Below are 22142 nucleotides of genomic sequence, written 5' to 3'. Positions count from 1 at the left end.
TTAGTGTATGTTAGGGACACACAAAACCACTGAATTGAATGTCAGCCTTGCTTTCACATAGCACATCATGGACACTGAGATTTTGAAACACTAATTTATTGTTGCTAATTTTTAGAACAAGAGTAAGCTACAAAGGCAAATTCTGACCTGTTCAACATGAATACTAAAAGCACATTGTGTTAACTACAGGACATAGATACCAACAACTGTTGTGAGTGGGTTTCCTTCATGGGAAGCAAGACAACTTGTCATGCAGGAGAAAAACAAAAACACAGGTTGATTATGCTAGTGAGGAGGTTTGATTTTGGTACTGACATGCAAATTCTTCTTTTTTTGGTTGTTGAGGCAATTGTCTATTTTAGTCTGCACGAGCAATAAAAAAGGAAACAGTCAAGTTATTTCAGTAATGGTGTCGCCACCTTGCTGAATTTATAACCCTTTTAATATGGCAGAAGATGGCAGCAAGGAAAGGGGGGAGATGATTTTTATCTGAGAGAGGAAGAATGACAGTTCCATTACCTGAGAGTCGCAGATGCTGCCTGCAATCCAACAAGTCGACTTTTTTCCCCTCCAATAAGAGCTTATCAATACTGAAGGCACACCATTTTGAACCATCAGCAGTGAGGGCTCTCATCGATCACAACGTGAAAAGTCAATCATGGTTTTCACTAATCAAAGCCCACAATGATTTGCCAGTCATCGTCGGACTGAGCTCACAAGGAGTACTGTAGGAACCATCTCCCTGTATCTAATAAACTGAATCTCCTCCAGGGCTGTGATGATATTGATAATTTCTTACTGTTGTGATAAAACAGTGTACCCCTGCGGTCAGGCAGTTTTCAAACAACCCCACATGATGAAATAACTGAATCAAAGACCATAAGAAAAGTTTGCCTGCAATTTTAAAATGTGACCATTATTAGAACACATTTCCATACTGCTGGGATATCTCTGATGTAGATGACTACCATCGAATGAGAGGTTGAGACATAGAGCATATGCTTTTCTACACAACAGGGACAGCACAGTACAAGGCGTCACTCACCTTGGTGATATGTTGGACGTTTGATGTTCACCCGAGCTGTAGCAAGAGCCTGTCATGTGCAGCTTTTCATCTAATCAGCTCACTGCAGACATTTCTCCTTTGACCATTTCATCCCTGCAATATTTAAAAGAAAAGAAAAAGCATATAAATGTCCATGTCTTTATACAGATCTATTTTTATGCACCAAAGCATTTACAGAGTTAGCTGCCGGTAATATTACCTGATTGTTGGAGATTAGCAGTTTGCTGGTTAGGATTAAAACAGGTTAAAATTGTAGCACTGACACCGATGGGCTCAACCACAAAGTATCATCATATTATTGAGGTATAGTGGGTCTGCCGAATAGTGACTCAGTCATACCCACAAGTTGTGACTCGGTCTGTTTGCATTTTGGGGGATAATGAGCGGAATGGCAGGGTTAGGGTGGTGGAACTGGCATTTACAGGACCTGTAATGTACTGGCCAGCATGCTGACCACTCCCTGATCTTCACACAAATACACTCAGGCCAAATGTTTGGAGTGCATCGAATCAACGATGACCAATTACTGTCAAGACGGCCACTACAGCTCCCATTCTGTTGTTATGTCAAAGAGGCTAATGGTTCTCTAATGGTAATTAAACTTCAAATATGAATCAGCTGAGCACATGTAAGCAATCATCTTAGGGGCATCAGGGGCCCCAATGTAAAATGGCAGCCGAGCATGAATAATCAATTGGCCAAAAATTCCAAAGGAAAAAAAATCAGGCATCAAATTCACAGATGTTAATTCCCACAAGGGCAAGTGTCTTTCATTTTGCCACCAGAATTGCATTCAAGTTTTGTCTTCATTGTGTATTATTGTGCACGTTTAGAGGTTTAGAGGAGTAAGTATGACATAAAATTTCCTGATTTTTTATAATTTTCATATATATCAATACACATAAATTATTATTAATTTTGAACAGTAAACCAACTCTCAATATTGGATATCAGATTCCAACCACCACAAATAGATTTTCATCCAGTCAAAAAACACTGTAAATTTTTAGCATCACAAGACAATGAACAAAGTATCTGTGAACAGTTAAGCTAATATCATCTAATGTTAATGACCTTTATTTCAAAGCCTGCATACCCAAGAGCCAGTGGATTTAAACTTTAATGTGTATGAATAATTAAAGCTCTGGGAAAAGACCATTTAGCTGGCCAATAAAGATGAAGGGAACTGCCGTGTTAAATGTTGAAATTTTGAATGGACTGAGAATAGCCCTCATTTTAAAAATATTACATTATGCCAATTTTTTGGTCAGTAAGGTTAAAATCATCATACCCCCCTCTGCTACAAAGAGTATCTAAATGCTGCATAACCTACACACTATTCCCAGCTGTAAGCCACCTGCCTTAACTAATATTTATTTAACTCATTAGCTTGTTAGGGGTTTGTTTGAGCTTCATAGGGCTTCTGTAATACCTAAAGGATTACAGAGCTCCAGGATGAGACGGCCTGAAAGGCAATGCCTTTGCTGAGCAAGCTATCTCAGCAACTACAGAACCCAAGCATGTAAGAATGTGTGTGTGTGTGTGTGTGTGTGTGTGTGTGTGTGTGTGTGTGTGTGTGTGTGTGTGGTTGTCTGCACTTCAGTCTGGCTGGAGAAGGATCATTGTGATAACTATAGCCTTGGCAGTGTAGAGCCACACATTTGAAAAGACTAAATAGTGAGAGATAAATTAAATTGCCTCGTCATCGAGTGTTGATGCCAAGTGCCATTACACACAGCGGGAGGAGAGAATGATAGATCTAAAAGAAAACAAGAAGCATCCACACTTTTTGCTTAATGTGAGTACTCTAAGTCATCATCTTTGCAAGCATTAATGACATTTGTCATCACTACTGGGCAAAAACTTCATTACACAGGAAGAAATGCATAAAGACTCAAACTAGGGCCCCTGGGTAAACAAGGCTGGCTGTTTTTCCAATAGGATCCATTATGAGTATTTTCAAAGTCATGTGCATCTGCTTCATATATTAACACAAATCCAAGAAAAACTTCCTCTTATGTTTTTCAGGTTCCAAGATGTTTTGGCCAAGACAACTGTTTGAAACTTTGACCTCCAACAGAACCTACAGGGTCAGCCTGTTGGGCAGAAAAATGGTAATGGTATTGGTCAACACAAAGGGGGTAATGACATCTCCCCGGCCTACTCCTGTCATGGCAAACACTCCCTGTTCTTCTCAGTCTCCTGCTGCCAACTTCAACCCTGCTCTGTCCTTCAGGCTGATGGAGAGGGCAAACAAGCTGAACTTGGGCCGTCAGCTGACCCGTGATGGATGGGATTGGGCATGTCGGGTGTTGGGCTGTAAGATGCCGTGCTCCAGATAAATGCCTGCGCTTAAGGTTTTAAAGCATTCTCTTCTCCTAATAAAGATGTCTATCATCTGTGAATAAGTAACCCTGTCGACCCGCCAAGTCGGCACTGAGCAAGGGGTGGAGGGCAAGATCAGCAACCCACAAATCAATCACGCATAAACAACACGACAAGATGAGCTTGGTTACGATAACAATTCCAAGAGAATATTGCGGCATAAAAATGGATAATGAAAGCCAAGAAGCCATGCCAGTAATAGCATCAAGCTAATAAAAGAGATAAGCAATCAAATGGGAAGCTGACTTGCTGTAAAGGGAACAATATCAGTTCTCATTCTTTCTGATGACACAGGAGGGAGGGGTACTTTTCATAGCTGGAGTAACCCAGATTAAAAGGAAGTCTTTTCAAAATATCACCAAACTTGAAACTAATTAAAATCAATAACATTAAGACAAAGGAGCATTGGCTGACAGGCATGACATAAACTGGAAGCCTCAGAGGTTGCTTTATGTGTTAGTACTAATTATTAATATGTCGAACTCCTTTTCAATAATGTGGATTACATGTGCTTAAAAGGGGGTGTCTGACTGTAGTGTCTGCTTTTCTCATGTTTTTGAAGAGTACACAAATAATTGTTTCAGTAGTGGCCAGATGTCCATGCTTTAAGCATGGCCAGATGTGTATTCCTGTATCTACATTGTTAATACAGTAAAAGACCAGAAGTATTTTGTGACAACAAAATGCATCTACATACATACATCTAAATACGAAATTCTTATAAAGATGGTATACTTTGTCAAATATATATACTATACAACAGGTAATATTCCTGTACATTTTGAGCCAACACTATGACACAGACATGCCTTATGACTACAGCAGTGCAAATCTTATATAGGAACGGAACTGCCCAAACAAGGAGGTGTTAGAGAAAGGATCAGAGAAAAGGGGGGGTAAGCTGACAGAGGAAGAGGGAATTGGAGGGAATTGGCAGAAAAGGTACAGGACAGGAGCTATGTGACTGGAGTCCGCGTCATCGTCCTCACTCCGTCAACTCCAATACACCCAGTCAGATGATGCATGAAAATCCATTTAAGTTACAAGCCAGGAGGACGATGCAGAGAAGGAGGGAGAGAGATACAAATGTTGGACAGAAGGATAGATGTACATCTACTGGTGGTGTATAGCCAAAACCAATGGTACCATTGAGCCAGTCAAATGATTTACTTTTGTTGATTTTGATAGTCAATATTTCCAAGATACTCTCAGACTCCCACAAGTAAGTGGGAGTGACATTTAGATTGTCCACCGTCTTGATGACTGGTAAAAACTGTCCCATAAATAGATGTATGGCATAATATTAAATAGTTAAAGATAACAAAGTTATTTTCAGTTAAATCAGCTTGTGGCTGTGAAAAGTGTCTTTTTTATTTTTGTTTTTCATTGACGTTTTTGTAGAGAAGTCTCATGTTTCAGTTTCATGTTTTTAGTTTGAAAAACACACAGGATTGCAAATCAATTTTAAGACTGAGACTAAATCCTGATTTTGAAACATTTTGGTTTTCTAAGCCAGCCAACTTAGAAGTTAATTAAGTTATGTATAAAAGAGACACTAACTGCAATGGTTGCCACTGGATTTTACCACAATATTGCAACATTACACAAAAACAAATCTGAAGTCACCTATTAGCTTGTCATAAAGCAAGGCATCAGAGGTGCTGCGAAAGAACAGAACCAAAACAGTGTAATGTAGAACAGCAGGTTGCATTCAAACTTATTCAAATATCAATATTACAGCATGCAACAGCTCAAACAAAAGAAAAACAATCTGATAAATCTAGCCTCCAAATGTTTCTCGGTTATCAGAAAAATAAGATGTCGTGATTTTTAAAAATTTGTATTTTTAGTAACTTCAAAAGTCTGTGTTCAGTGCTTACACAGTGCCAGGGGGAGTATGGGTGTGAAAGCGCTCAATATAAATTGGACCTTGCAGCACATCACAAGTCACTCGAGTGAAAATTGACTTACACACTTACTTACTGCCATGCCACATAACAGGTGTATTTTCCAGAGCACACTGCAAAACAAACAAGACACTAGATGATGCCCACTGACCTTCTCTTATTGATTCCTAGTGTAGCTCATAGGTTCTTGTGAAAAATATTTCGCCTCCTGATTGGTCATTGCTGTTAGTCTGATAGACCATGTAATTCTAGAGAGAAATTGACTAAATTGACAATGGTCGCTTGACCAAAACATTAATTTTTTCACATTGTGCCACCTTTTGTTTGGAGACTATGTTTGCATTTTGCAGCCTCTTTTCCTTATTTGGCAGCATGCAAGCAGTTTGTCTACAAAACAGGATAGTTAATTCTTCTAGAGTATGAAATATACTCTTTGAGAATTTGAGTGCTCTTGCAGGAAATGTCATCTGGGATGTTCTCAAACTCCCATCTCACTAGTGGACCCAGGTGTTGGACATCCTCTCTAATTGCCCCCCATGGTTTGCCTGTCTGTAGCACACCTGGACTTCCACAAAGCACACCAACAGTTGCAACTGTCAAAAAAGCATGTTTGCACATCTTTGTTTGAAAAACAGATTTGTTTTTTGACAACCCTCAGAATTCCTCAAACTTAAAGAACTATATGATTGCTTTGAAAACTTTGTAATGTATGTTGATGTATAAAGTGTACGTAGCTCTGTGATTCTCATTGATGACCACATAATGTCTGCAGTAGATGGGAAGGAGCAAACAAGTGTTTGTTTATCAAAGCTGGGCCAGTGTGTGATCTGACTGTGTGTCAAAAGTCCATTTATCTTGCTGAACAAGGTGGCAGAAGCCGGCCAGGATTAAAGAACTGGGTCTCTGGACGACTCTCACCTTCAGCGTTCTCTCAACTCGGAATGAGAGTGCTCCATCATCCAACGCGCTCTGTGACACCAGCTGGGCAACCGGGTGGAAAGAGCAATGGGGTGTCGTGCTCTCCCACAAGCACCTTCCTTGTGGCACAACCATTCCTGCTTTGGTTTCAACTCACGCATGTACTGCACATGAACAAAGAGGAAGCACGTCGGTGGTTGCTCATGATCAACGCCATTATGGCAGTTGACAATATACAAGAAAGAGTAATTTGTCTTTTGTACATTGTAAAATTACCACAATATAAAATATATGTTCAGATTTCACTTTTTTGGCCAAGATTTTGGAAGGTTTCAGAGGGGTACGCACCAGCATTACCACTTAATACACATTTATTACATATTTTTCTTTAGGTAACAAGACATTACTGCAAATGGTTTCACATTGAGCCTTACAAAAGGCAAGAGTGCTGTTTGACTTTCTCTCCTTCAACTTGTTTTCTAACAAGAAAATGCTTCCCGTTGTTTCCATCACATTCATTTTAATTAGAGATTGTGGGCATCGCAAGACGACAACATGCATTTTAATTTAATCTAATTACCTGAAAAGCAGGACTCTATCCATAACTGTCACTTTTTAATCATGAGGTTCCTTTACAAGAGCAACAAAATAAGTGAAACTGGAAGAGTTTCTCATCACAGTATCACAACCTCTTGAGCAATAAATGCTATTTTGGGGATACGTAAGAGAAAAAGTTTGCTTTAACAGATATGAACCACATCTTTTCCTGTCGCTAAGAACTTTACAATCCTTATTATTAATTGCCATGCACAGCATGAACGCACGCACTTTAAAATAGAGAAAAATATGTATCTGGAATGCATGAGGAGTTCTTTCACATTTGCCCCCAAACAGTCATGCTGAAAATCTAAGGCAAATTTTCATTTTACGGCCCGTCAGCTCCCTGATACAGAGCAAATGAATGCAGCAGCAAACAAATCTATCAAATCCTACATCAAAACAACCGTGCTCCCTCTCCCTGTGACTTAAGGACAGACATAGCAGAAGAGAGAAGTGAGGGGGGAGAGGAAGAAGTGGTAGTGAAAGGAACAGGAGGAATTGTGGACAGTACTGAATGTATGACCCAACCTGCTGACTTCAGAAAAGCCCTCAGCAAGGAAGCCCTTTGGCTCCAATCCTGGATAACTGCAAACTTTATTTGACCAGGGAGAGCAAATTATTGCTCCAAGCATCATGTCTTATACACTGAAGACTTTCCTCTGTAGTGAGGGGAAACAGTCAACATTAAGGGCTGGAAATTGCAGTTATGTTACATGTTGACATTACCAGAAATAAGAAAAATATTGCTAATGTCTCACAATTAGGCAAGTAGTTTGGTGGTTGACACTACATGGGACTGGTCTGTGTAAGATCCAACACAAGCAAGATGAGAAACATTTATTTTCAATGCACACTGGCAAAACAAAGAGTCTTTTAGAAGCATTGACGTGTGAAGACGGCAGATGAAAGTACAGGTTAGAGCGGCCACAAGTGCACTGACGTATAGGGCAGTATCAGTTCAGTTCAATGCCTCTCGTGAGGCATTATGGTGGGTTGAAAATGTCAATTTCATGCCATATAGACTTTGATTAAAAAGCCTAATGGATACCTGTCTGGAACATGACAGGTTAATCAGTGTCTTTTCATCAAGCTTTTTGTCCATCTCTGCTTGAGCGTTCTTTGCCTTCAACAGGAATGGCAAGAAAAGAAATGGAAAAGACATGCACAAGATGAGTCGTTAGACCTTTAATTAGAGGCACACTTTTGAGCCACTGTGTCTACCTCAGTGGTTCCGCTAAATGCATGCTGCATATTGATGTTCTTGGGAATGCACTGAGGCACTTAGATTGTTCTTGCTCCTGCGAGCATAATGACATAACTGGACCTTTAATTTGAGATGACATTGGTTGATTCAATAAGGAGAAAAGTAGTGAGTAGACGTCACACATACTGTAACTATGTAGCACCTACATAGAAATTAAAGTCACATACTCACTTCTGCAGACTGTCCATCTACACAAAAACAGACATTTTTTGAATGTTTGAATTGTGATTTAGGAACATTTTTATTGCCAGCACTGATAAGAACTGCTAAAATTAGAACTCTCTTGATCTGAGTTTTTATTTTTCCAGCAAGTCACTGTACTTGAAATGATGACTTTGGAGAAATTAATGTGCTGCTGGGTTGCTTTCAAAAAGGCTCAGAGTACAGTCAGGGGGAGAAATGCAATCAGTCATCAATGGCCATAAATTTCATTGCAGAGTGAAGAGAGACTGCCGCATTTGTGCTGACACTGTAAAATAGTTTGACAGAGCACTGGCTGGTTTTACAGTTATTTTTTCGCAATGAGCTTTTCCATTAGGGAAATATCTACTCTCAGTCTGTACCACCACAGAGGTACTGTATGCGTAAGTATGTATGAATGTGTTTATGTATGTGTATATGCCAGTGTGTAAATACTGTATGTGATCTGCATAGATCACAGCAGCAAAAGAGGAAGCAAGAGGATGGTGGATGAGGTCATTTCCAGTCACACAGGTGGCACTGAAACCATTTAATTTAATAAACCATAACTCATTGAGTCGTCAGGACATATTACTTAGGAACCTGACTGATGAATTGCACTTTAAAAAGGCAAATAAAAGCTATCAGAAATCTTATTTTTAATGAGCATGTGTACTGAATCACATTGCCTGCCACCTAACAGACAGCAATAGCGTTTTGATGCTTATGCCAAATGCTTACATGGTGACATCACAGTCACATGGTGATATAACATGAACATAATACTCTGTAAAAAATCTGCAAAACTGCACCATGGACAATAAACCTAATGATAATATAAGCTGGAACAAGTAGATCAAGCAGCAACTTACGGGGCTGAAAAATGAAGCCAACACGTAAGTACCAAAAACTGCAGTTCTTTGGTTAACCACTTAAGGCTGGCTCCAAAAGCCCCATAGACCTATGTTAAAATGCCCAATTTTACAACAGAAATTAAGATGTTTACATCCTGGTACAAAAAAGGTTTTGGTCTCTTGCCACAAACTGGCATGCACCGAAGACTTGGCTTCACAAATGCCCCACCCCTTTGCCCATTTATGGAGTATTGATGGAGGATTTTTTAGCACTGATTGCAATAGTACTGCAGCTACCAGAGATAACTAGGCATTCTGCCAAATCTGTGTGCTTGGATTTTTCTGTTTATGAATACTGTAGCTACGGGTTTTTGTCTGCACAGTCATTGCAGCCATCACTGTTGATGCTAACTATTGAGTTTTTCAAAAAGGAAATCCTGTAACTGCTTCATGAGGATTGCAGATGGAGCAAGTGTAAATGTTTTCTTACCATTTTTAATTATCTCTAAATACTAGTGAAACAGAAATCATTTATACTTAAATAACAAAGGACAAAAACTTCACACTTACTCTCCAACTTTGTGTCATTTCCAAAAGGTCATTTTAAGGCTATTTTTATGAAATTTTATGCAAAGAAATATGTTGCCCCTAGACATAATCCAGCCAATGATTATATTTAACATAAAATGTATTTGCTGTTGCAGTATAATTATATGTAAACATAATTTCTAGGAGACAGGGTCAGACTGTATGACAACTTTTCTTTGTGCGTTACCATTTTCTAATATTTTTTGTTCTGCCTTTGCACAAATGACCATTTTTTTATATATTTAGTTCAGCTTGGTGAGTTCAACTGTCCACATATTTTAAGTTTGCCATTTCAATATGTTAAAGCTACATTTGAAACAGAAGCTTTTGGAATAAGGACAGTAAATGTTAAGCATTTGAAACTGAAATAATCTCTTTCTACTGCATGGATCAATGGTTACAGGCAGAACTGGCAACAATGACAGTATATCACTTCTAACACAGAACTGCTTTTGCTACAATTTTGTACACTATCACACCACCCTAACCCTCTTGCAAAGTCCCCACCACCCTGCCCCCACCCCACGCAAACGCACACTTTAATCATTTAGATTTCCATTATCACAGCTTCCTCTTCTCATTACTCAACCTAGTTCTCCTCACTACTGAGCCATGAACCAAAATTAATTCATTACCTTGTCTTCACCACAAGATTGCTATCTTGCTGGATTTGAGTCCTCATTTCAAACTCAAACATTTGACGTTTTCCATATTTTCTCACAAAACCTACCTAGAGTAATTAGAATAACCAAGCTGAAACAGAGAAGAGACAGGGCACAATATCACTGCACGAGTGAATATGGCAAAGACGACGACGACATACTGTCTCAATATCACTGAGGCAATTTCACTGAGACAGGAAAGTGTGATTGGGAGGTTCCCATCTACAGCAGGTTGTCAGTCACAGCAACCTGTGCCTAGTGGCTTTGAACACTGTGTGCGACCATGCTCAGCTTGTTCTTTTACTATCACTCCACCCCTCCCACGAGCCATTTCCATCCTGCTTCAGCGCATTTCACATCTAAGGGAAAACAAACAAGCAATGTCATTCCTCTATTATTTGCCAGGAAGCCCACTACTCAAGTCTTGACACTTGCATAATGAGAAGTAGATGTACATGCAGCCCCTTCTCAGATGCGAGCTCTATTAAATGATCTGCAGCAACAGCGCAAGGAGTTTGATGAGTTTGTTGGATACGGAAAAATACACATAAGTAAAATGTATGGACATTGCTCCAAAACAAAGGCTAATATGTCCTCTACAGCTGCATTTTATGTGCTTTTAAAAAAAAAAAAAAAAAAAAACTTCTCACATGATGCGGTGACGATCCATTTTTTAAAATTTGGAAGAATTTCTTCCGTAGAACATCAGTCGTATAACATCTGGCAGTTACTTCACTAGCTCCTTGTCTACCCTCTACTCAAACCCTTCAAAATTCAAAAACAACTTTTCATGAGCAAATTTAAATTCCCTCCACAAACTCCACTTAAAACAGAGTCATACCCAAACACTGAAATTGGATTATCTCATTTTTTCTTAGATGGAAAATTCTGCTGCTTTGGCATATAAATAAAGAAACAGTCTCAGGCGGCTCAACATAGATGCTCTCTGGATAGAAAAAAAAGGGAAAATTAATTGGGAAACTCTGGGCTAGAGTGTGATTGTGACTTTGATCAATGACTAGGGAAACTCATTACCAGCGTTGGCCAGTGCGTGAGGCGGACCCTAATTGCGTGCCAGTCTGTAATTCTGTGCTGTAATTGACAGCTGGATGAAGCAGGTGTGCCCAGTGACACAGTGGCGCAATGAGAGAGACAAAGGAGAAAGGGACAGAGAGATCACAAGATGGCATGAGGAAAACAGTAGTGGTAATGGATTAAAAAAGGCAAAGGGAGATTCTTATCCATTCCTTGGCACAGATATGTAAGGTCAGGGAGATGGAAAGAGGAAGGTCCTAACCAGTTTATTTGTCTAATTTAAGAAAACAAAAGGACAGAGTGGGAGGATACAGAGGCCAAAGGAAAAGAAGCAGTAAAAGGAAATGTGTTTTTTTTTTCTTTTTGTTTTGTCTTTGGTGTTGAATGTTTCCACTATACACTTGGATGTTAGTAAAATCAGTTATACTTAGACTAATTTGTGTGGCAGTCAAGATCATATGGTGTCTATTGTATTTCTATTACGGACGTATCAATCCGATGCACTCGATCGATATTTTCCCCAATTCTGACCTTATTAAGGGGACAGTGTACCATGACACAGTTTCTTTGTCAATGTCATTATAAAATTCTGAGTTTCTGCTTGTGGTTAAATTTATTCAGTAACAGTGGGCTGTCAACTCTGTTTTTAGTGCCACAGCAATCACTTGCCTAATGCTACCTTAGCTTCAATTGATTACAATGAGTTTCACATAGTGAGGTATTTAGAGTAAAGATAGAACTTTACATCAGATCAGTAATCGGTATTGGTTTGTATCCTGAAATGAGGCATCAGAAATTATATCAGGAGAGAAAAAGGTGGCTCACTGCATCCCTAATTTAGTACCTACTGCTTAAAATCCACTTGAGTGGGACACAATGATTTTCTATTATCATTTCATTCTCTTTTACAATCTTTAAAAACCTACACAGCTATAGTAAAATGCTGCCATAATACTCAGTATCCGAAGGTGGTGGCAGTATTAAAAGTGTCACATCTATTACTTTCTATAACTCAGTAGATTTTAACATTGCCATACATCTGCAAATCTCATCTGCTGCTGTTAGTCCAATCCTTTCCAAAAGGTAGAATGGGTTTGTATGTGTAAAACTGGACTGACAATACATGAACAGCTCCCATGTGTGGAAAATCTGCAGCAGGCTAAACGTGAGCGAGTCAGATCGCGAGTCGGAAGCCAGTTTCAGAAGGTGCTTCGCATCTAATAAAAAGCCCACTCCAAACAAAGCCTGTCTGCTTGCTTAACATGATAAACCAATAGAGAGAGGCTTTGCAGGCTTTTTGCCATCTTTTGGCAAGCTCTCATAGACCAGGGGAGAAGAATGTTGAATTCAATCAAGCACACCATAATTCCTTGCAGTGTATGAGTGGGGCTGACTCACAGGCTTCTAATGGCTGCTCATAATCAAGCACCATGATTAAGCACTTGGGGAAGTGGGCACACACTGAAAATCCTTTGGAGATGTCCTTTCCCTTAGAGCTAAGTACACTCATTACCTTGCGACAGCGGGTACGTGGGTGCTTCATTAGCTTTTATGCCGAGTTGCCTGTATTTGCTCATAGTTTTTCTGATTTCCATAGAGTGAAACGGCGCCCCAAGAGCCCTTGACTGTAACAGTTTGAAGTCTGTATGCTGGCTATGTGGTACCAGGAAAGTCTCAAACTGTAGTAATTGCAAGTTTCATGGACTCACTCTGACCAAGAAATGGAAGAATGATTTGACCAAAACCATGCATTTCAGCACTAAAATTTTTACATAATACACCTTACAATTTTTGCAAATGGCATGACAACCTCACTAAAACATAAACAACCACCCTGCAGCTCTGACATTACAAACACTTTAGTGCACTCATAAAACAACACATCTTCCTGCTATCCCCCAAGAAACTATGCAATGCATTATTCGATTCTTCAGTTCCACTACAATAAGGAAGTATACATCTATCTGGCCCATAACTACATTTGTCTCTCTTGTGGTTAAAATGTAATATAAAAATCAAAGTCCCATTGAAGAAAAGAAGCCTTTTGATAAGTCATGGTCAGCACAAAGTAAGCTGAACCTCTCAGGATTCTTTGATTGTAGACTAATTATAATGTTAACCCTGATGGTAGACTTGACTGTGGCTAGAGGCCAGACGGTGGATGACATTCTCCACATGGCGAGCTACATTAGATATCCAGACAGATGCTTCAGCCACACAGACTCATTAGCAAGAGCCATCAAGGTTCTGAACCAGTAACTACAACTCTGACCACAGCCATCTGTGTTCTGAAAACATCATGTATCTGTTTAAAGAGCATTCTGACGTCAAAAATGAAAAACTTTACAATTTCTTATTTCTTCAAATGTACTTCCTGGCACACTGCACAAGAAACACCAGTGTTGTAGTAATTTGCGTGTGTCAGGTCACTTTTCAAAAGCAACAAGTAATGTTGCACAGCCATTCAAGAGTTATATGTCATAACATCTACAGACATCACTCTGCTCATCAATAAACACAGTGTACAGAAGTTTTCCCAGTATGGTTCTGCAGTTTCTACATTGACAATGGGTATGCAATGGGTGTTCAGACCTTGCAAATCTCTGCTTATGCATGCATACACACAAACACACACACACCAGTGCCTTGAGGCATAGGGGAAGATGAATTGCCACTAAGTGTTTTCTGAATCATATTACAGTCCATAGATTATAACCATTATAGGTAAACCTCCTGGCAAAAAGATTAGTCTAATTAGTTTTCTCTTCAACTATGCTCATCTTTGGTTGGACACATTCATGATGCATTGCCTCTTTAAATTTAGAGAAGCAAGTAGAATGCCACTTTAATCGAGTGTTTTACATCTTCCAATCTGTTTACCCTTGTCATCATAATGAGACTTGAAATGCTTTAATGGCTCTCGAAACGATTTATTGATGACGATTTGCTTAATATTTGTTTGAAAATGCCTGGCCACAAAAACACCAGAAACAGTTGAGGTGCTGCGACTCTTCTACATCAAAGACATCTGCCATCAACTTTGAGCCGTTTTTCCTCCTCAAAATATGGATTTGATGATACTCATCTCTCACTCCCAAAATACGCACAGACAGATGCCTGACAAATGTCCTGATATCTATCAAAGTACTATCTCCTTGTCTTGTTTTTTCCCTATCCATACAGCTGCTGAAAATATATCACTGCCTTTGATCCCAACTGTCTAAATGTCTGCTGAATGTCACACAAGTTTTCAGACAGGTTGTCGAAGTGTGTTGTATAGACAAACATTGTGAGTAATGTGTGCTATGTGTGTGGATGTAATGTGTGGTTGCATGGTTGTGTGCAATACACACAGGTGTGCAAGGAGCGCTACTGTAATTTGTGTTTGTGTGGGTGGGTGCATGTGTGTACACGTTTGAGCACAAGCCTTATCCAGAGAGGGATAAATCCAATCCATTACCTGGCGGGGCTCAGGGCAGCTCAATCGATGGCACTCTCAGTGGCTGCTGATGAACTTCCCTCTCTGACAAGGTGTATCATTCAGACCTGTCGCAGAGAAAGACTGTCTGGCATTTCAAAGCACCAAGGAAACTGAAGGCCAAAAAATTTTATTTGAGCAAAACTGAGCAGTGTCCACACTACCGAAAGTGTCCACAACACATTTGTGTTTATAAATGACATCTCTCCCACCATTAACTTGAATGGCTGCAAGAAGAGCTATGTGTATCCATAATGTAAAATTCTGAGCCCTCAGCACTACTGAACGCATGCATTATCAATTCATGCATGGGTTGTACATAAACTGTAATTGTCTTCAAATATGTGAAAACACTGAATTACATTTTTTTGGCATGTCAACTCTGTACTCTTCTACAAGCATGTTTTCTTATCATCTAGCTGCCACTTCCCTTCAACCTGAAGGATGGAGAGATGGAGGAGCAGTCAGTGTGAAGGAGGAGGAGGAGAAGATCAAATGGCAGGGCGGTTATGAGATGTGTGTCTGATGCCTTTTCAGACTGCGCTGTTTTGGCCGCCGCACCAGTCAATCACGATTACAATGGCGAGGAAAGATGGGAGCAGTGGTGCAGAAAGAGCAGGAGTGATAATTACAATGCAAGGGACAAGATAATGAGAACACGCTGCACTCTCCCAATCATTTCATGTATCAGCTGCCGACTGACCCCCCCCCCCCCCACTGACAACCAGCAATCACAGGTCATATTTGTGAAATCCAAAATGAATTAATTTGATGACAGCAGTGGGGGTTGTGATCCGTTTCTGTATATGCACGTGTTTGTCTGTGTGCACGGTTCTGTCAAATGTCAAATGATATTTACTTGTACTTTTCTCTATGAAATAAGCACATGAGCATGACATTATCATTGTAGGCTGATGATGAGAAGGGCCATGAGCACAGCACCGTAAGCAGCTTGTTGCATAGTTGACACAAGGCATGCCAATTTCTGATCTCAATAAGATTCAAATTTGGGCTTTTAAAACCTGATAATAATTTCAATTAAAGCTTTAAATCAACACATACTATATTAGCCTCCGTTAGCAATGTACGTCACTTTCAGAACACATTCCTTGCTGGTGGTTAACTACCTGATTAGTATTGTAATTCACAATAAAAATCTAGTAAAAAAAGTGAAAAGCTCATTACTTTTCAACATTTACATTTTGGTGTGTTTTGCTTTTCAACCATTATTATAAACATTTAGTTGCCTAGTTAAGTATCAAAACAAACACCTCAAAATCTAAAATCACTTTCACAAAAAAACATAATTCAGGTTAAAATAAAAATTTTCAACTTAAGTGTCTTTATCACAACACTGATTAACAATTCTATCTTCTGCATCCCTATTACATGTTATGCATTACTGCTCAAACCTGGCTCCTGTGCTGTGTATTTTTTCACTGTGCTCAGAGCAGTGCATGTTGTCCCACTGCTCCTCTTAAGTATAATCAGCTGAGAACATTAATCATTGGATAGTCTAAATTAAATTTACCATAAAGCGTAAAGAGACTTAATGAAAATGAAGTTGTTTATGATGTGCAGGATTATAAGGGTATCTCCCTTTTACTGGAAGTACTTGAGACGAGCAATGGGATTTGTGCCATTTGGAAAGGAACAACTCTGGTCACGGAGTGGACACGCTAAAAGAACTCAAGCAAAGTATATAGGCACAATCAATCATGCCACTGTTATTAGGGAAGTTGAGCTATATGCAACTGATTTGTATTTTTATTTGAATGTGCTGGCTCCATATCAAGTGATAACCTCTGAGTTTTTTTTTTTATGTGTTGTTTTGTATATGTTTGTTCTATTAAGCTTTTGAATTACTGCCTGGGTTAACTCCATTTTAAGATGAAATAATTAATAACCATATCACATCTTTTTGGCCAATATAACCACACTACACAGTATAATATTTATATTAGCACCTGTCTAACAACAGAGAGTGTTAGCCACAATATTCCTAATGCTGGTGTAAATAATGCTTTGCACTTTGTCTAAGAACACCAGAGGATCATGCTTGACAATTTGCAGCATGCAAAGGAACAACAGCACAGAAAACAGCTACTCTGAAAACTAAAAGTCTTTGAGAGCATTAATTGTGTTTGCTTGCACAATGTCAGTCAACTGATCCTTAAAACCAAAGCTGTTCACACAAATACATGAGGAGAGGATGTTGGAGATTACAAATTATATGCATCCATGGTCTGTTTAAACAAGTGTCAAAGATAAGGTTGCTTTTCCTCCTTGGCATCAAACAAATGACAAAGTTGCAAAGCCATTTCATGCTTAGCAAAAATGAGCATACTTTAAAGGACTCAGGGGTAGATTACCTTGTTGACCTCATATTCAAGGTTCAATTCTTGCACAAGACATTTGTTGTACTGCTTCAAGGTAAACAAACCAAAAATCAATCATATAATATCCTTACAAAGTAAAAGACAGCCCAAAATGTTTATGGTTCAAGTATATGCAGTTCAAAACAGTCAGAGACCATATGAAACAACATTCAAAGAGAACAAATAATTATAAAACTGAGTAAGATCAAAACAAAATTCTCACAAATACATTACCCACATACTCTTTGTGTACACATGCAATTCTGCAGTGTATGTACAGACAAAAAGAAGGAAGGTTGAAGAGAAAGAGACCACACAGTTAAAGCTGCTTGAGGGAGAAGGCAGAGCTAATCCATAGTTATCAACACTTTTAAGCCTGCAGACTTCAGAGCCATTTACAAACACCCCCCCCCCCCCCCCCTTTCTACTGCGCCTTCCCTTTTCACTGGCACACGAAGATGCTTGTGTTTCCACCTGAATCCGTGACAGACCACATGCAAGCGGCAGCACAGTAATGGTTTCCAGGGAGACGGCAAAAGCAAGGCTCCTAGATGTACAGGGATACAATGCGTTACGCCCCATTTCTGCTCTCAGGCACAAGCCAGTGAGTCCTCTATCCAGCAAGCTTCCACTTGAACCCATGTTTACCACATCATCTTGGGCAGTGAGAACTGAAGATGCTGTTGCCACCCACAGATGTGTGTGTGAGAGCATTTCCACCGTATATGGCAATTTTAACCATCAATGAAAAAGCCAATTATTTAAAACTTTAACATTGGCAATTCAGACAATTACTGTGAAGGTGTTCTAAAATAATTCAAATGAGGAAAACGATAGTTTTATAAATACAAGTTTAACATCCATTTAATGTTTTTCATTTCAGACTCAATGTCCTTCAAACATAAGCGAGGCCCACAACTAACCATAAATGTCAATCCTTTTATTACCATCTATTATCTGGTGCAAACAAGCCAGGTCACATTTCTTTCTGAAGCATTTATGGAATAATTTCTTTATGAAGAAAATCATCCTGATTTTCAAAAGTATTTCAGGTGAAACTCACATAAAACTAGATGTTAAAAACATTTATTACACAAACCTACATTTCAAAGTATAAACAAAGGTAGTGGACCCATCTATTGCTGATATCAAAGGAGTTGTTACAACAGGATAAGGCATCTTTAAATGACACCTTCATTTTACTTTCATTCAGCTGCTGACATATTTATGGAAGCCTAAGTGAACCAATCGAAGTAAAAGTCAGTCTCACAGCCTACCTCAACAACACAAAATCCTGAATTTAAACAAACACTTTTTCATTCAAAGGCATGACAGCTGACATCATTTTCGTATGAATATTTACAGTGTAATGTTAACTTGGTGGGGCTTAGCGATCAAAGCAAAAAAAAGGATGTGAACAGTTTTCTAAATTAGTTTTCAAAACCGATCTGCTGGGGTCAAACCACTAACATGCAATCAGCGTGGCCTCAGTGAAAAGTAGGAAGATTAGGGAAGACACAAAGAAAAAACTGTTTTCTCAGCTAAAGAAAGGATTAAAATTTTTCAAATTGCAATTAAAAACATGCAAAAGTCACAGGGAGGAAAAGTTAACAGCAAGCACTTATTAAAGAAAGACACATTTCAAGTTCAGTGTTGTCGTGCTCTTATGCTGTACATTTTTCCATCATTCTAATCCTTGTAATAGCTTTTGGCATATTATAGAGTCTAAGCTTCCTTCTTGCATGATATTGATTTGTTGCAGGTGAGGAAAGGCGATAGCGGTTTGTTGCAGGTGTAGAGAAACAAACAGCATGTCTGGAGAAGGCAACAAAAACAAACACAGACAAACAGAGCAGCATCATGGCATCATAGGAAACCATCTTGGTAGAATTTCACATACAGCAGAGGAGAAAATATAAGGAAATATAGCATACGTGTTATAGAGAGAAGAAGACAGAACTGAGAGAGAGGGGAGGGCATACAGCAAGTGGAGTACAACACAAAGATTTTCATATTATGCTGCAAAACATGAGGTCCCGAAGCCTTCAACCATCAAAGCCATACCACCTCTGTCACTATAACCTATCTTAAGCCATTCAATGAAACATAAAATTGGCATTATGTCACCAATCTCCACGTGTGTCCTGCTGCTGTGGCACACCACCTCCACTCTACCACTGCCAACAAAACAAAAAAACAAAAAACGTGCTGCTATCTTTTTTTTTTTTTTATTTCCCCGAGGACAGCTTTTCCTTCTCAGCCTTGTTCAACCATTTCTCTGCACCATGCAGTCATTACAGCGATTTTGTTTCATGCAGGCAACTGGAAGAGGCTCGAAAGTGGAAGTGGAGGAAACTGGCAAGTGGGCTTTGCCAAACACCCTCAGGGCAGAGTGGAACAAAAGCACAATGCTTTAATGCCCCCTAGTGATCAATTATTATAATGCTAGCAGAGACATCCCATGTGTCAAATATTTAACCTCAACAATCTTTTTTGATATTGGAGCTGCATTAGGAAAAACATTTGCATTTTCATCTTTAAAAAAGCAGCACAATATGACAACATTTCAAAAACTTACAACAGTAAGTTTTGTAACATCCAGTTTCAAAGTATTGTGAACCAAAATATCTGGATATCACAGAAACATTCTTTAGCAAGTTAACTGTATTGAATTAACAAAACCAAACTTGCAAAAGAGACACTGGTAAAAAGGAAAAAAAGAAAAAAGAAAAAAGTAGCAATTGCCACCTGCACCCTGCAGCTTCTTCTCTGTGTCCTCTCTTAAGCCACCCTCTCTCAAGTCTGAAAATTTGGCAAATCCCTGGAACAGACTACACCCTGCTGCTATACTTCTTCAGCCTGCTCATATTTAGGATTCCACCGACCTCACAGGGTCCTATTTTTTAAATCTTCCGAAGCAATCAGATTTCACACTTTCTTCTGCCCCAAGTAAGAGGGCCTCTACCCATAATCCTGTTCCTACTGCTTGTCAGGATGACAACAAGAACAGAAGCCCACGGGCTGTGTGCATGCATCTGTGTTTGTGTACACCACATGTACACAACTGGGCACAGGGTGGTTTGCTAAAGAAGAAATACAGACAAGATAGGAAATTCTGAAAAAAACTGCTCAGGAAGAAACTATGTGGGAAAGGGAAAAGAACACATAAATTACACCGTTAACTGAATTACAACAAATATTAATTTTTTTAAATTTAAAAGTTTGAAAAGATTTAAATCTCATAATACTGTTCATGTTCAATATGAACTTCTATTAAGAACAAGCAATGCCAAATAAATATAACAGAAACTAAAATGGCTGATATAAAAATTAATCACTCTCAACTCTAGCCACGATGTCAATCCTCCTTCTTATCTAGGACACAGTGAAACCCTTTCCCTCACAGCAGGGGATCAAGTCAGCAATAAAATCATAAACTTGCAGCTTAAAGCTGAAAATTAATTATATTTCCAAATGTTGTTGCCCCCTACAGCAGCAAACCAGAGAAACTAAGGAGAAGAAATATTGCAGCATCAAACAAATTTTATCCACACAGTAGGCAACAAACTTCACATCTGACACAGGAGAACAAATGCCACTGCATTAGCACTGGGTCAACATAAATTGCAATCTTTTAACAATTTTGCACCACTGTCTAATTTTACTCAAGCTGCATCTATCATCACGAAAAGCTAGTTCAAGTACCTGCAGACATAGTTCCTCTGATGGCCACTAGATGCAGCCTCCAAGAAAAGTACAAGTGTGTCTACAGCAGACTAGTTTTGGAGGCAGCGCAATTCTATAGAAAGTCAACATGAAGTGCTCTTGACGATTTTATTATTTTGTTCACCCCATTTATATCAATAGGGTAGGCAACATAACAGAAACACTACCGTGTACAAGGCAATACAGTTCAGCAGTGCTACCACAAGCTAAATCCAGCAAAATTACCCTACAGTTGAATCAACACCTCTAAAAGTGCTTCAAAGACTGCTTTAATTAGGTAAAATGTGGTTTTCATTTACCAACATCTTTCATTTAATGTAATTTTAAATATGTCTATTTGAACTATTTCAATAACGGAAGTGTTAGCAAGAGCTAGCTAGTAGCTTGTAGTTCTTAGTTTGCTAGCAGTTCTGTTTTCAACGAAATTGAATTGTACTTAGTACAACCACTTTTTAGTGGTAAAAATAAAAATAAAAAACTGAAAGTTGACTCACCACTGGACATGGTAGTGCTGATTTCAGACATCGTTTGGTCAGTGTCTTCCATTTCCTTGGTCCAAATTGGTTGAGCAATCATTTTAGGCCCAAAGAGCTCGTCGAACTCGGAGTATTTCATTTCATTACACATTTCGTGGACTCACATGCAGGAGAAAAAGTTAATTATACTACTCTAATTTTTGTTACGATAATTTCTATTAACAGCCACATTCAACAGACTGTTTTTTTGTTATTATATTGGTACTGTTTGAATCTTGGTGGTCTTGCACTCAGCAGGTGTTTCTAATCAGCAGGCCGGTGGCGACTCTCAGGTGCTTTTCCAGTGCTGCGTTCATTGACTCCTCGTAAATTTCCTCGCAACACATTTGATGTAGTAAACAAACGCACATACACAAATTCTGTCACATTAGGAAAATAAAATTTGCCAAAAAATAGTTTCACAGCTATTGGAAATTCAGCAGGAACCTATACAGCAACTTAATCCTGACTCTGATGGCCATTGCACCTTTCAGGTATTTGAAGTTCCTTATCGTACAAACAGTGAAAATCAAACCCAAAGAAGGGAGAACTTGTCAGCGGCAGTTCAAAATAATTAACCCAATGG

The 22142-nt window shown here is 39.0% G+C and overlaps 1 long non-coding RNA gene across 1 annotated transcript; it reads right to left on the bottom strand.

Annotated features, from left to right (window-relative positions):
* Positions 1-1051: 1051 nt before the first annotated feature.
* On the bottom strand, positions 1052-21840 carry LOC130164949 (uncharacterized). Its single transcript, XR_008826674.1, has 3 exons — positions 21536-21840; positions 14920-15005; positions 1052-1159 (listed from the first exon to the last, which is right to left on the bottom strand). It is a non-coding gene; the product is annotated as an uncharacterized LOC130164949 (long non-coding RNA).
* Between the last annotated feature and the right edge of the window lie 302 nt (positions 21841-22142).

Source organism: Seriola aureovittata, chromosome 23 (genome assembly GCF_021018895.1).
Source record: "Seriola aureovittata isolate HTS-2021-v1 ecotype China chromosome 23, ASM2101889v1, whole genome shotgun sequence".
NCBI lineage: Eukaryota > Metazoa > Chordata > Actinopteri > Carangiformes > Carangidae > Seriola > Seriola aureovittata.
Note: the sequence above shows the minus strand (reverse complement) of the source record. Positions and strands in the feature narration are given on the sequence as shown.